Source organism: Varanus komodoensis, unplaced genomic scaffold, assembly GCF_004798865.1.
Source record: "Varanus komodoensis strain SLA01 unplaced genomic scaffold, ASM479886v1 scaffold2, whole genome shotgun sequence".
In the NCBI taxonomy this organism is placed as follows: domain Eukaryota; kingdom Metazoa; phylum Chordata; class Lepidosauria; order Squamata; family Varanidae; genus Varanus; species Varanus komodoensis.
In genome coordinates, this window is record NW_025335568.1 from 44,009,881 (window position 1) to 44,022,266 (window position 12,386).

Sequence of the window (12,386 nt, forward strand, 5' to 3'; positions counted from 1 at the left end):
CTTGCCTTGGAATGTCTATCATCCCCCTCCATTGTTTTGCTGGCTAGAGCTAATGAAAGTTGCAGGCCAACATCTGGAAGTGTCCATCTCTGTTCTACAGATTGCCCTACCTGGAATACATTTCACATATGGCAGATGTGGCTAGAGAGAATAGCAAAAATGAAATATTAAAATCATGTTTTTAGTGCCTGCTAGTCCATAATTAGTAAAAATAGCAAGATAAAATTAACAGGATTGCAGTTTGCTAGTGCCTGGCTCTCCCACTCAAAATAGCCTCCATAAGCACAGAAGAGACTTCCAGGAGGTTTGTAGTGGGCATTGTGACCCTGTTGGAACATCAGGTTGTCCCCCTGCCTACCACAACTTGTTAGTAGAATGGGGAGGTTGGAGCAAAGATTGTTGACATAGAACATCCCCTGATCATTCCACCAATCAGGCTAGTGCTGACATTGTAGCAACCTCATTGTAGCAAGCTTGGTGATTCACAAGGTGGCTGGAGTTTTTTCCCATTGGCATTGCTGGCCTGAAACAGCTAGCAGGGAATAGGAGGTAGCTCATATGCTCATAGTTGGCTAGAGCTACCTCAGGGTCCCCACCTACCAATTCAGGACAGCAGTAAAGAGGAGATAGTTCTGGCTGGCTATGCACTTTGCTGGCTGGGGCTGTGTCAACTTCCTTGCCAGCCTTGAAATGGCTGGTGGGGATGGTACCATAGTGAACCTCAGAAGGTAACCAGAATTGCAGCACACCCAGGTAGCTGTCATGATCTCAGTACCTCTGACAACTGACCCTGCCTTGCTGCTTGGGCACATGGAGGAAAGCTGTCAGTGATGCTCACACAGCAGCCACTTGGCAAAATCAGCAATCGTTTTTGCTTCTCTTGCCAACCAGGTCTGTTGTGATTTGGACAAGATGGTAACCCCAGGTGTGGCAAAGAAACCTTACAACAAACCATTGGCTGTTGGAGTTGGCTGTTAAGCCAAGACACTAGCCTTAAAATAACTCATGATGAGTTCACACATTATACAATGACTCTGTGGCTTGTAAGTGGGGCAAGGGCAGTTATGTTGTATAAACCTAGTGAGTCCATTATTTTTCTATCTATAATTGTACTTCTCTCTCCAGCCAAAAAGGGCTTTCACAGAGGCCTGCAAGTATTAATAGACAATTTCTGCCCTAGGATTTTCAAGTTCTGTAGTTAGCTATGTGATTTTTTTTAATGCTGGAACTGCATATTTATGGTGGCATAGTGAGACTATGAAATCAGGCTGTAAAATCAACACAGTCTAAAACTGAAACTATGGCCCTTTATCAGAATTAAAGTCTGCTTTTTAGGTGAAAAAAGAAGTAATAGCACTATTAAAACTGGTAAATAGCAAATCTTCATGGTTGCTGGGAATGAAAGAGACACGATGCCATCTCTAATGAGAAGGATTCACTTGTCCCATCTGGATGTTCTGATGCCAATTCTGCCTGGTACCTTGAGTTCTCAAATATGCTTTTTCTTGAGTTCTGATTAGTAGTGTTTAAATTTCCCAGCAAGAAGGACATTTACACTTCATTGCAAGTTTTTACATGATCTTTCTGAAAAGTTTTTTTTCTAGGTATTAAAACTCCCTTTACACCTTTTAAAAGTGCGTAGATACAATGTGTGGAGGAAGTGCAAGCTTCTTGTCCTCCCCCGCCCCACCGCCCAAACTGAGTTCATTTAGCAGAAGACCTAGATAAACTTCTATATGTATGAGGTGGCTTTCAGTGACCCAGTTTGCATGATTAAAACAACCCACAGAGACACTAAGCAAGGCACTTGCTTTAAGACAAGAGGTCTCTTTAGATTTAAAAGTGTGTAGGGCCAATTCATGGATGGAGGAATGGCATTATACTGCTATCCCCACTTCCACTAACATATATTCAGTAAGCCTGAACAAAGTTGTATATAAACAGCATCTTCTGCAGAAATCACACAGGTGATGCTCCCAGATAATTCTTAGGGCCAACTGGCATGATTGAAAAGCCCTATTTAAGCAACAGTGGGCTGCAGTGTGTGCCTAGCAGAATTTGTATGTTCGGTGTTCTGCCATGGTTTGTGTCTTGTGAACCCAGGCAGCAGGGATTCTTGCATAACCCAGCAACAGACCATAGGTTATTTGACTCACACCCTTCATCCCAGGTTGTAATGACATGACAAGCTACAGCTAGACAATGAATATCAAAATGGCTGCACACAGACATAAGTCATACTGGGATATTTGGTTGTACCAACCCTATTTATTTATTCATTTATTTATTAATTAAAACATTTGGAAACCATACATCATATGTTTCTGGATCATGCAGAAATTTCTCCCTGCATACAGATTTATTCAGATGGTACAAGTGAATGATTGCCTTATGATACAGGATGGTATCTCTTGCACTTCCAGCACCCATGAAGTTCTGCCAGATTCTGGTTCTAATTAAAAGCCTGCAATTATAAAATACAATACATAACTTATAGTGTAATTATATGTATAATGTTCTCTTTTGATTAAAATAAGCAGCGATGAGATCTTTATCACAAAAATTGTTCCCTGATACAGGAGATCTAATTATAGGCATGTCACAAATGTACCATTCTTTGCTAAGATGATCAAGACAGTGTTACAACTCCAAATGAATCCATTAGAAGCATTTCTATCCTTTTCAGTTGGGCTTTTGGCTGAGATACGTGACTGAGACTGTTTTCGTTGCCTTCATGGATGACCTGTACCAGGTACTAGATATGTGACACTGTACATCCCTGACCTCTTGGCAGCTGGATTTTCTGCCAGCACTGGGCCTTGGAGGTGCTGTTTTGAAATGGTTCCTTCCTTAATGTCAGGCTGAATTAGAAAGTCCTGTGGAATTATGGTTTGACTGCTCAATGATGTCCTGAAGGGTTCTAGTCCCCCATGTTGTTTAAGGGGCAGCAGTGACAATTTTTACTACCCTGCACTTCATCCAGACAGCTTCCACTCCATCTAGACATTTCTGGCTATCTGGATGACATGTAGTGGAGGTGGAGGAGTGAAGGGGCTGGGGTGCAGTTTGGATATGGTATGAGGCAGTGGTTTTCATCTTTTCCACAGCTGGGGACCAGCGAAAATATGTAAACCACCACAGGGACCGCTGAGGCAGAAACAAAAAGCACCATACACATAATACAATATACTGTGTATTTGTTTCCAAAGACAATACCAAAAAGAAAAAAGAAAATTCTCCAAAACAACCAAAAACGGAGCAACAAAAAAATAGCACAGCATGGCTCCCAGCCAACTCCCACTGAGCCACCTCTTCCTCCCCGGCCCCTCTGGCAGCACTGGGACACTCTCCACAAACACAATGCCAACCAAGGAAGAGGTGATGGAGCACTGCAGCTCCCACACCAGTTCATGGCAAACGGGATCTGGCCCCCCACAGACTGACAGGAACTCTCCTGCAGACCGGCATAGTTCGGGGACCACTAGTTGAAAACCACTGAGCCATCAGCTCCACCCTCCTCCCCTTGCTGCCCACCAGGCAAACACTTTTCCTTCTTTCTGAGGCTAATTTACAATCTCAGGTAGCTGATACAGTTCTTTTTTGTGCAGGCTGTGTGTATGTGTGGGGAGAGGAGGAACAGATGCTTCACATGAAGTGTCAGCTTCAGGGTTACAGGACTTCGGATCTGAGACTCCCAAGTGCTTCTAACACACCCCAGACATGTTGGGAGGCCATGTGATTGTACACTAAGGCTGCAGTCTTGTGCAAAGTTAAACACACACAATGCATCGGCTTGAGAGGGCTTGGGATCCATAGTTACATCAGATCAATTTGAATGTGAACACACACATAAGATGATTTTAGGCAAAAATCACATATTAGTCATAACACATCTTTAAATATCATATAGTACTTTTCCAATAACTTGCAGCACTCACACATTGCCAAAGATACTGGTATTATTGTTTTGTCAATGGTTATTTCAGAATATGAAGAATATAAATATATTTACAGGGTTGTAAGCAGAGCTGACTATGATGTACTGTACATATAAGTTAAAAGTAACTACAGAAAAAATGATATCATTGATTAGCATGAGTATAGTAAGCATGGGCTTAATTTTCACTAACGAAGTTCAACCAGTGTCCCAGCCTTGAACTTATAGTAAATGGGAAGGGTTACTGACTTCCAGTTAGTTAGTCATCTACTCTAGCCCCATACCCAATAATACAGTGGAAATGGGATATTCTTTCTTCTGTTTTAAGGGAAAATTGAAAGCAAACATTTGAAGAAATTCTTTCATAGTGATCATGCTTCCTTTTCTCTGATTGACCTATGATAGACAGATCAGAAGAGCTTTTTGTTATAGAAAAACATTGAGTTAAGAAATCAAATCATAAATCATATCAAAATTCTTCCTTCTTCAAGGTTTAGTTATTATGTGTGAAAGAAATGAAAATTGCTTCCCCATACTCCTTGGAATTATGTGATGCTTGAAAATGCCGTTGCTAAGGAATAAAACAGTTCAACCTTTTTTACTTGGAGGTGGGTAAAGAGCACGGCCATGAAGAGATCTCCATCTACCTAAGAAGTGCACCTTGATTTATGGTTGTGTGTACATATTTTTTATCTTAGAGCACAAGCACAGTTGTCTGACATCAAAGGCAGCTTTCTTAGGCTGCAATTTATTGTACTTTACTAGAACCAGTAGCTGCATGTTGCAGCAAGCAATCCACAAAGGTGGACAGAACTAATTTGACACTATGTAACCCAGACACTTTAGTCTACCAACGAAGAACTACTGAAGTGTTTTTATGTCAAAGTTGTATCTCCTGTAATGGTAGATAACAACTGTAAACTACCTAGACACTTCAATAGCTTTTGACTGCTCTGAAAGCTCAACAGGAAATCCTAATTCAACTGATGTGGCTTCCTGCTGAAATGCATGTTTCTGATGACAAATGAAGGAATACTGTGCCAAAACCATTAAGCTAGTTCCACTTAAAGAAAGACTTAAGCCTAAATGCAGATTAACATCAAATGTAAATTCAAACACAAAACCTCACTACATTATTCAGGTATTGACAAACAGTGAAATAAAATTCAAAATATGAACGATGATCCCATGCAGAATATTGCAAAACATGCACATTAAGACTGTAATCCCTCAACTACTTACCTGTGAATAGTCCCACTGGATTCTCAGTAAATGTACAGGATTGCACTGTATGGTTGAAAATCCCATTTATCTTAATAAAGCAGGATTGCATCATTATTTGTAGTGGTTTTAAGCTGTCTGAATTCTAGGAAGGAGATGAGAAAGAGTGGCTAAAGGAGTAGTACTCCCCCCCCCCCAGGTGGTGCCTTCCAGATGTTTTGGATTTCAACACCTATCAGTCCCAATACCCATCAGCAGGACTAATGGTCAGGAATGCTGCAATGTGTTATCCAAAACATTTGCCGGGGAAGATTGCCCAGTTACCAAGAGATACAATGAGAAATTTAATACCTGTTGATTATAATTTATTCACATTTTTCCAACTTTCTGCATATGAGACTCTTTAGATACAATATAATAAAAAGGAAGATGAAATAAGCCAAGCACAACACACACACTTTGGCACTATATTAAGAACAGCGGTAATACAAATAAATAAAACCTGTTAAATGAAGTACTCATTGTCCATATAAATGCTCTCATATGTGGAAGACCAAGTGATCACCTGTTGACTATTCAAACCTTTTGTAAGATTTCCTAGTGTGAACACATGCTCACAGAGGTGAGAGATGTTGAAACATCTATGTAGTTATCTCTTCCTTTCTTGTTGTCAATAACAAAACCTTAGGAAAAGCATTTTAGCTGCTTGGAATGAAAACGGGAACATTTGCACAAAAACTAACAAACCACCCATTGATTATAAGTTGGTAGATAGCGGGTAAGGACAGAAGAGAGTATGGTGTTTTATAGACTGCAGGATGCTAGGCCTGAGGTTTTACATCTCTGACCAGATTTTGCAACTAATCAAGTAATTTCATTCTGCACTAGTTGGAGTTTCTTAGTCATCCTTCAAGGCAGCCATATCTAGAATCAGTTTCAGAAGTCTAGTTGGGTTTAATCAGAGCAATATCAGCTTTCTTTAGACAGGAATGTAGCCAGAAAATCAGAGGTGATAAGAAGAACCCCTACCAACCATTACCACGTGCATCTTCACAGATAGTGCTGAATGCAGGAGTATCCACAAGCTGACATTACCAGGTGTAGAAAGACTGAATCCAATCACCCCTATGCCAGTTCTACCAGTTCCCAATGGTTGTGCTACTGTCAAGGAGAATTTGGCAGAGTTAGTTGTGCATAGACTAATGTTGTTTAATTCATTTGAGCAAAAATCTATTTATTCATATGAACACATACTGTCAACAGTTCTACAATTGGATTGTTAGCTCCCATCCCCAGTGCATTCCCAAAAAGCTCCATGGGTGTGAATCATCTATCAGCGATGTTCTTCCAACAGTGGGAGCTGATATGGGGCATTCTGGAGGGCATGCCAGGGAATGTTGAGATCTACAGGATCATAAGCCAACTTATTTCTCAGCTTACTGCTGAGTAGGATCCAAAATTGTACCATCTTTGGGATTTGCATAGTCACTTCATCCCCTTTAGAATTGATGGGAAATAAATGCTAAACATCAGAGACCTAACACTATCCTGACTGCATCAAGCTTACAGGGCTGGGCTTAGAAAGTGGCAGTAGCTACCACAGGATTGTCCTGTCCATTGGGTTTATATACTACTGTATTATTTTTCTGAAGCAATTTACATTGTACGTAGTAAGCAGGAATGTCTTCCAAAGTTATTTTAATCAAAAAGCAACATGGCCTTATAGCTGCAACTCCAAATAATCTTATTGCCTTCAAAGGAAGGCCATAGGTTTGTACCCTTAGCTTGTTTTTATGCTTAAAATTCTATCTATCATTTGTATTTTTAAAAAGTGTCTTTCTTGCAAGAACTCAAATATTTGCAAATATTTAAAACCTGCTCACCATCATTGAGCATAAGACAAAATCTGTATCATTCAAATATGATCATATTTATATAAACAACTCCTTTTTCATGGGGTGAGTAGGGCAGAATCATGTGCATATTTACCTGGTTTTTCGTTTTTAGAGTATCATCACTTTTTAAATGTCTTTATCTGTTCCTTAGCTATTCATTATTTTGTTTTGCTTTGTATGTATTGCATTTTATTCTTTTTATTTATTATATGTTATTCTTTTTACATTTTGTGATTCACTCAGAGAATGTCTGTTATTAAAAATATAATACAGAAATAAAATGCTCAAACATACATTGTATGCAGTGAGACTCCTAGGGCAGTATGGATATTAATTAGTTTGGCTTAATATAATTTTCTCAAATTATTTGATAAGTGAACTTTTTCCTGCATTAAAACGACAAGCTTCATAATGTTCAACAGCAAACTGAGTTCATGATGACAGTGACAAGTCATCAACTCTTTTACCATACATAAATCTACACTGAAGCATGTTCTAGATAATCGGCACAGAAATACATATTCATGCGCAACACCTGAGAATCTCTTTCCTTTTATCATTTAAAACAACTCTTTTTAGCTTTCCACTTTATATGAACTAGATCAAAATCATTTCCCAGACATTAAGATGTTTTTCTTCTACTTTTAATTCAGAATGAAACAATAACATGACAAGTTACGATTAATTTATATTTCTATTGCTACAGCATATCAAAAAGTAGATAAATTCAACTCATTTAAAGAAATGAAATGATGAGCACATCTTTTTTTTTTTTTTTTTCATAAGTGGATCACCTTTAATATATTAGCTTTTCCTTATTTTGAGATAGCAGCTTCTAGCCGGATCTATCTTACAGGGTTGTTATGAAGATAAAATGGAGAAGAAGAGGATCATGTACAGCATTTTGGGCCCCTTAAAGGAAAAGGTGGGATAGAAAGATAAAGGTACATTATGGATGTTAAAGGCTTAACAAAAATCTCATGAAGTAGAAGAAATGAAGGACCCCTCATTTGGCCCGGAACCTTTGCATAAGGTAAAATGCTGGAATTCAGTGCAATTGTTACTGAAGATAGTGATAATGTATATATTGTGTGTATTTTTACAGGGTTTCAAAGGAAAGGCCAAGTAGACTAGACTATACTGGGAGTTGTAGGAAGGTTTTGTTTTCTGTCTAAACATGTACAGGTTTGTTTTCTAGTTAATGTAAATTCTTCCAAATTCTGTCTTTAGTTTAATTTATTTAATATTTAATCTCTATATTATATACATTCTGGTTTCTGCATTGAAATATTGATCTACTAATATATTTCATATGTGGAATGTGCTTATAGCTTATACATAAACCCAGTGTAGCTCATTTTCTGTCTGGTGTGAATTTACCATTGATGCTTAGATCAGGGATGACCAATTTTTGTACTCTTGGGGAGTGAACTTCAATTCTGCACACAGCAGTTCAGGTAAAAGAAGTGTAGTTTGATTTTCAGACTCAGAAAAATTGGTGCCCTACACCATTATAGTCATGGAACAATGTACTAAGTCAGTTATGGTACCTATCATTACAGAACCTCTTTCAAAGCAGCTTATTTGATGACCCTTCCAGCCTTGTCACAGGGATTGGAGAATGCCTGGGGAGAATACATGTAATATGCACACAGTTCATACAGGCCACTAGACAGACCTGTTTGACCTCACAGACATGATGCATTAACTTCAGTGCACACTGTAGAACATTCCTAACATAACACTCCTTTGCAGCTGCATACTAATAATAGTAGTTAAACCTGGAGTTGGGTTTGAAGAAGAATGTATGGACAGATAGGAAGCCTTGGGAAATCATGAAAATGATGAGTGTTTGTTGTTTCAGCAAGTGCCAGTGAAAGAGACTGATGGAATAGGTATGAACCATTTCCAGTTTGCACCCTAGAAAACCACAACCATTATGGGAAAGACTTGTGAGTCCCTCAATACCTGGCCCTGTTCTTCTGTCTAGCTCACTTACATCTGGCCCAGGAAGGCAAAGCCCCGACTGGCTACTGCTACAGAGAAAATGGATACTGCTGAGACCTTCAAATCAGGATCTTATTTCAGTTGGTTGCAAGGGTAACCTTTAGCTTTAGATGAGATGTATTTTTGTTCCTATTTATATTTTGGTTCTTTATTTCTGTTTGTTTGGTCTTAATATGAATTATTAGTGGAATTTTTAAACTTGGTATATATTAATTGCGATATGTTCACCTATTTGTAGAAGCCTTTCTTTAAATTTTGCTATGACATGTAATCTCAAGTTATCTGGAAATATTGTTGTAAGCTGCTTTGAGCATGTGGAAGAGCAGCATATATAAACTGAGAAGAGGACTAATAGCGGACTGGCTGGTTTTTGGTAGCTTGTTCACGATCACCAACCTTCTTACTAAGGAACACCAGGCATCTCTGGAGCATTAGTTATGTCAGTGGGACTACTCTCAAAAGGACTAACACTATTGTATTCCTTAGAAGTAACATTACAGCCAAGCTTTTCTCCAGGAGTCAGATAAAGTGACTCCTGCTGCCTAATTCATTATTCCAAATAAGCTAAAACATGCTGGTATTTTATCTAACTTAGGCTTACCAGTAAATAGATTTTGCCATTAGTCTTTCTGGTAGTGATACTGCACACTTGCTCGGCTTCAGCCAACAGGAAATAGTTTGGTCTGTCCTTTCTTGACAAAAAGGAAACCACATCTCTTTATTTTGCTTTCACCTACATTGTGTTATTTCCTGTAGAGTGCTAGAAGCAGTGAAGTAAGAGGTAGTATTTTAATTAACAGCTGGATTATGAACATATTTAGTACCTTTAGTGGCTGCCCTCAAATAATGCATCCTCATATATAGGGAATATATACACAGATGACCATACCAACTTTAAGTACAGACTGTGCCAGTGACATAATACATCAGTTGACGTGATAGCATTTTACTACTTTAAACATTTGATCACCACTTTGGTGTTCATAGCTTTCATTCCTGTGTAGCTCACAGAACTGTTTACCTGACGCACATAAATACTTCGGATATGGAGGCCTCAACTCTGGCCTGGCTTTTCTTTTTCTAAGATGTAAGATGATAAAAGGTGCAGAAAATTCTGATGAAGGGACTCTATTCCATAAAACAAAACATGAGAGGGACTAAAAGGGAAAAAGTAGCTTATTTCACTTCTTGACACTTTCAGCTACTCCCATTCTTTTTTTAAAGTGTTTGCTTCTCCCTGTATGTAAGAAGCTGATGACACATCTCAGTGTCTGGTGAAAGAATGATGAATAAGATGTTTAGCAGTTATAACAGGTTATTCTTCAAAAGTAGGAAACATTTCTTTGACAAATAATAATTGTGTGCAAAATAAAGATTGACCTGATTCTGATACATCGTTCTTAGTCTGCATTCCATCTTCCTGAGTGGCAGGAAATTCGAGGCAGCTTCTTAAACACTCTAATATTATTTGGAGTAAATAGCACTAGGAACTTGTTTTTTTAATATGTCGCTTATTTACAAAGGGGAAATGCCTGTAAGGAAGGAGTGTAGAGAGATACTTATTAATGCTTCATGAATTTACTCTGAACAACAGCATACATGAGTGCTTTCCAGGGTAATATGAGAGAACAGTAGTCATAGAAGATGTAGTAGAATGTGTCAGCAGTCTGGAAATGTCTGTTTTTTAAAGTTTCTTTGCATCTTGAAGTATCACTTTAACCCATTATATTGGTCAGAAGAGTTTGAGAAATTATAATTCGTCAAACTTGATTTTCATGAGCTGACTCATATCAAATGATTCAGTGATAAGATATACAGATGCTGAGAAACACATAAAAAGCTTCAGACCCAAGTACTATATTATTTCCTTTTAGCAAAATATTCTTGTGTGTCAAAAAACATTGTAATGTGCATTTCTGTTTTAGATGGACCAGCAGAAAGACAAGCATGTGGTCCTGGATCAAATCAAGCCAGAACATTCCCTGGAAGCAAAAAAAAAAAAAAAGATGAAAATAAAGCTGTTGTACTTCAGGCACATCATGAGAAGGCAAGACTCAGCGAAGATTAGAAGACAACAATTCTAGGGGAAGTCAAAGGGAGAAGAAGGAAACGAAATATGGGAAAACCAAATATAGCCACACCCTTGATTTTACAAGAACTATAGGCTGTGAAGGACAGGACATTTTGGAGGGTATAATTCATGCAGTTGCCAAAATCAGAGATGACTGCACAGATGAAATGAAACAAACAACAACATTTTATCTGTTCAAATGAAACAGCTATGAATAGGAGCAACCCTAGAAGAATTGCTACATCCAAGTATTATAAATCCTTCTGGCATATCTGCAGGCCCATTCCCCCCACCACCTTTATATACTAGGATCCCAAAAATTAAAGCTACTTGTATGAGATAGGATATATTGTTGCAATTCTTCCTCTAGCACTTTCTACAGCATCTGCTACTGCTCCCATTAAGCTCAAATTAGAGCCAATAAAATAAAGCAGTACTCCCACATTTTCTTATTATTTGCTTGCAAATTCTCTCTACCACTAATGAAAATAGCAGAGAACAGTCAATGTCCTCCTTTATCCTTGCAAAATTATTCTCTGTTTGGATGAACCATGAACAAAAATGTTATACAAATGGCAGTCTGTCCCCCCCCCCACCCCGTCCCGTGATATCTATAGAGTTCAAGCCTTAACTGTTTTCACTAGAAGTGGCAACAGTCTACAGTCCTTTAAAGTAACTATATAGCTAACTATATATAGTGGAAAGTAAGAGTTTGATATCCATAGTTTATTAATAATGTTCAATTATCTTTTTACATACCATTCCCATGGATGCATTGTTTAATTTCTGAAACAAAAAGAAATTAAGACTCCTGATTTATTATCCAGCATTATCCACTAGAAAAATAGTGAATAATGATGCACTTAGAAGGATGAAGAGCAGTGTAGAAAAAAGACCTGTCAGATTGAAGTACTAGACAAAGAACTGAGAAAATGCCTATGTCTGTATTTCAACATGTCTATATTGGGAAACAGGAAAACCAATCAGTCAAGAACCTTCCAGAGTAAAATCCTTTACACAGCACTAGAGAAGACATAGGCTGAGGTTATTAAGGAATACATGAGCTGCCATCCTGTACATAAGCCTTACCCAACCTGGTGCTTTTCTGATGAGCTTGATTACAATTCCCAGCATCACATAGCCAGTATGAACTGAAGGCCACAGGTTGGGAAGACACTGTACACCTAGATTCACCATGAATTGATCCCATTTTGTTGCATGAATGGCAGTTACTGAGGCCCAAGGATGTGAAACT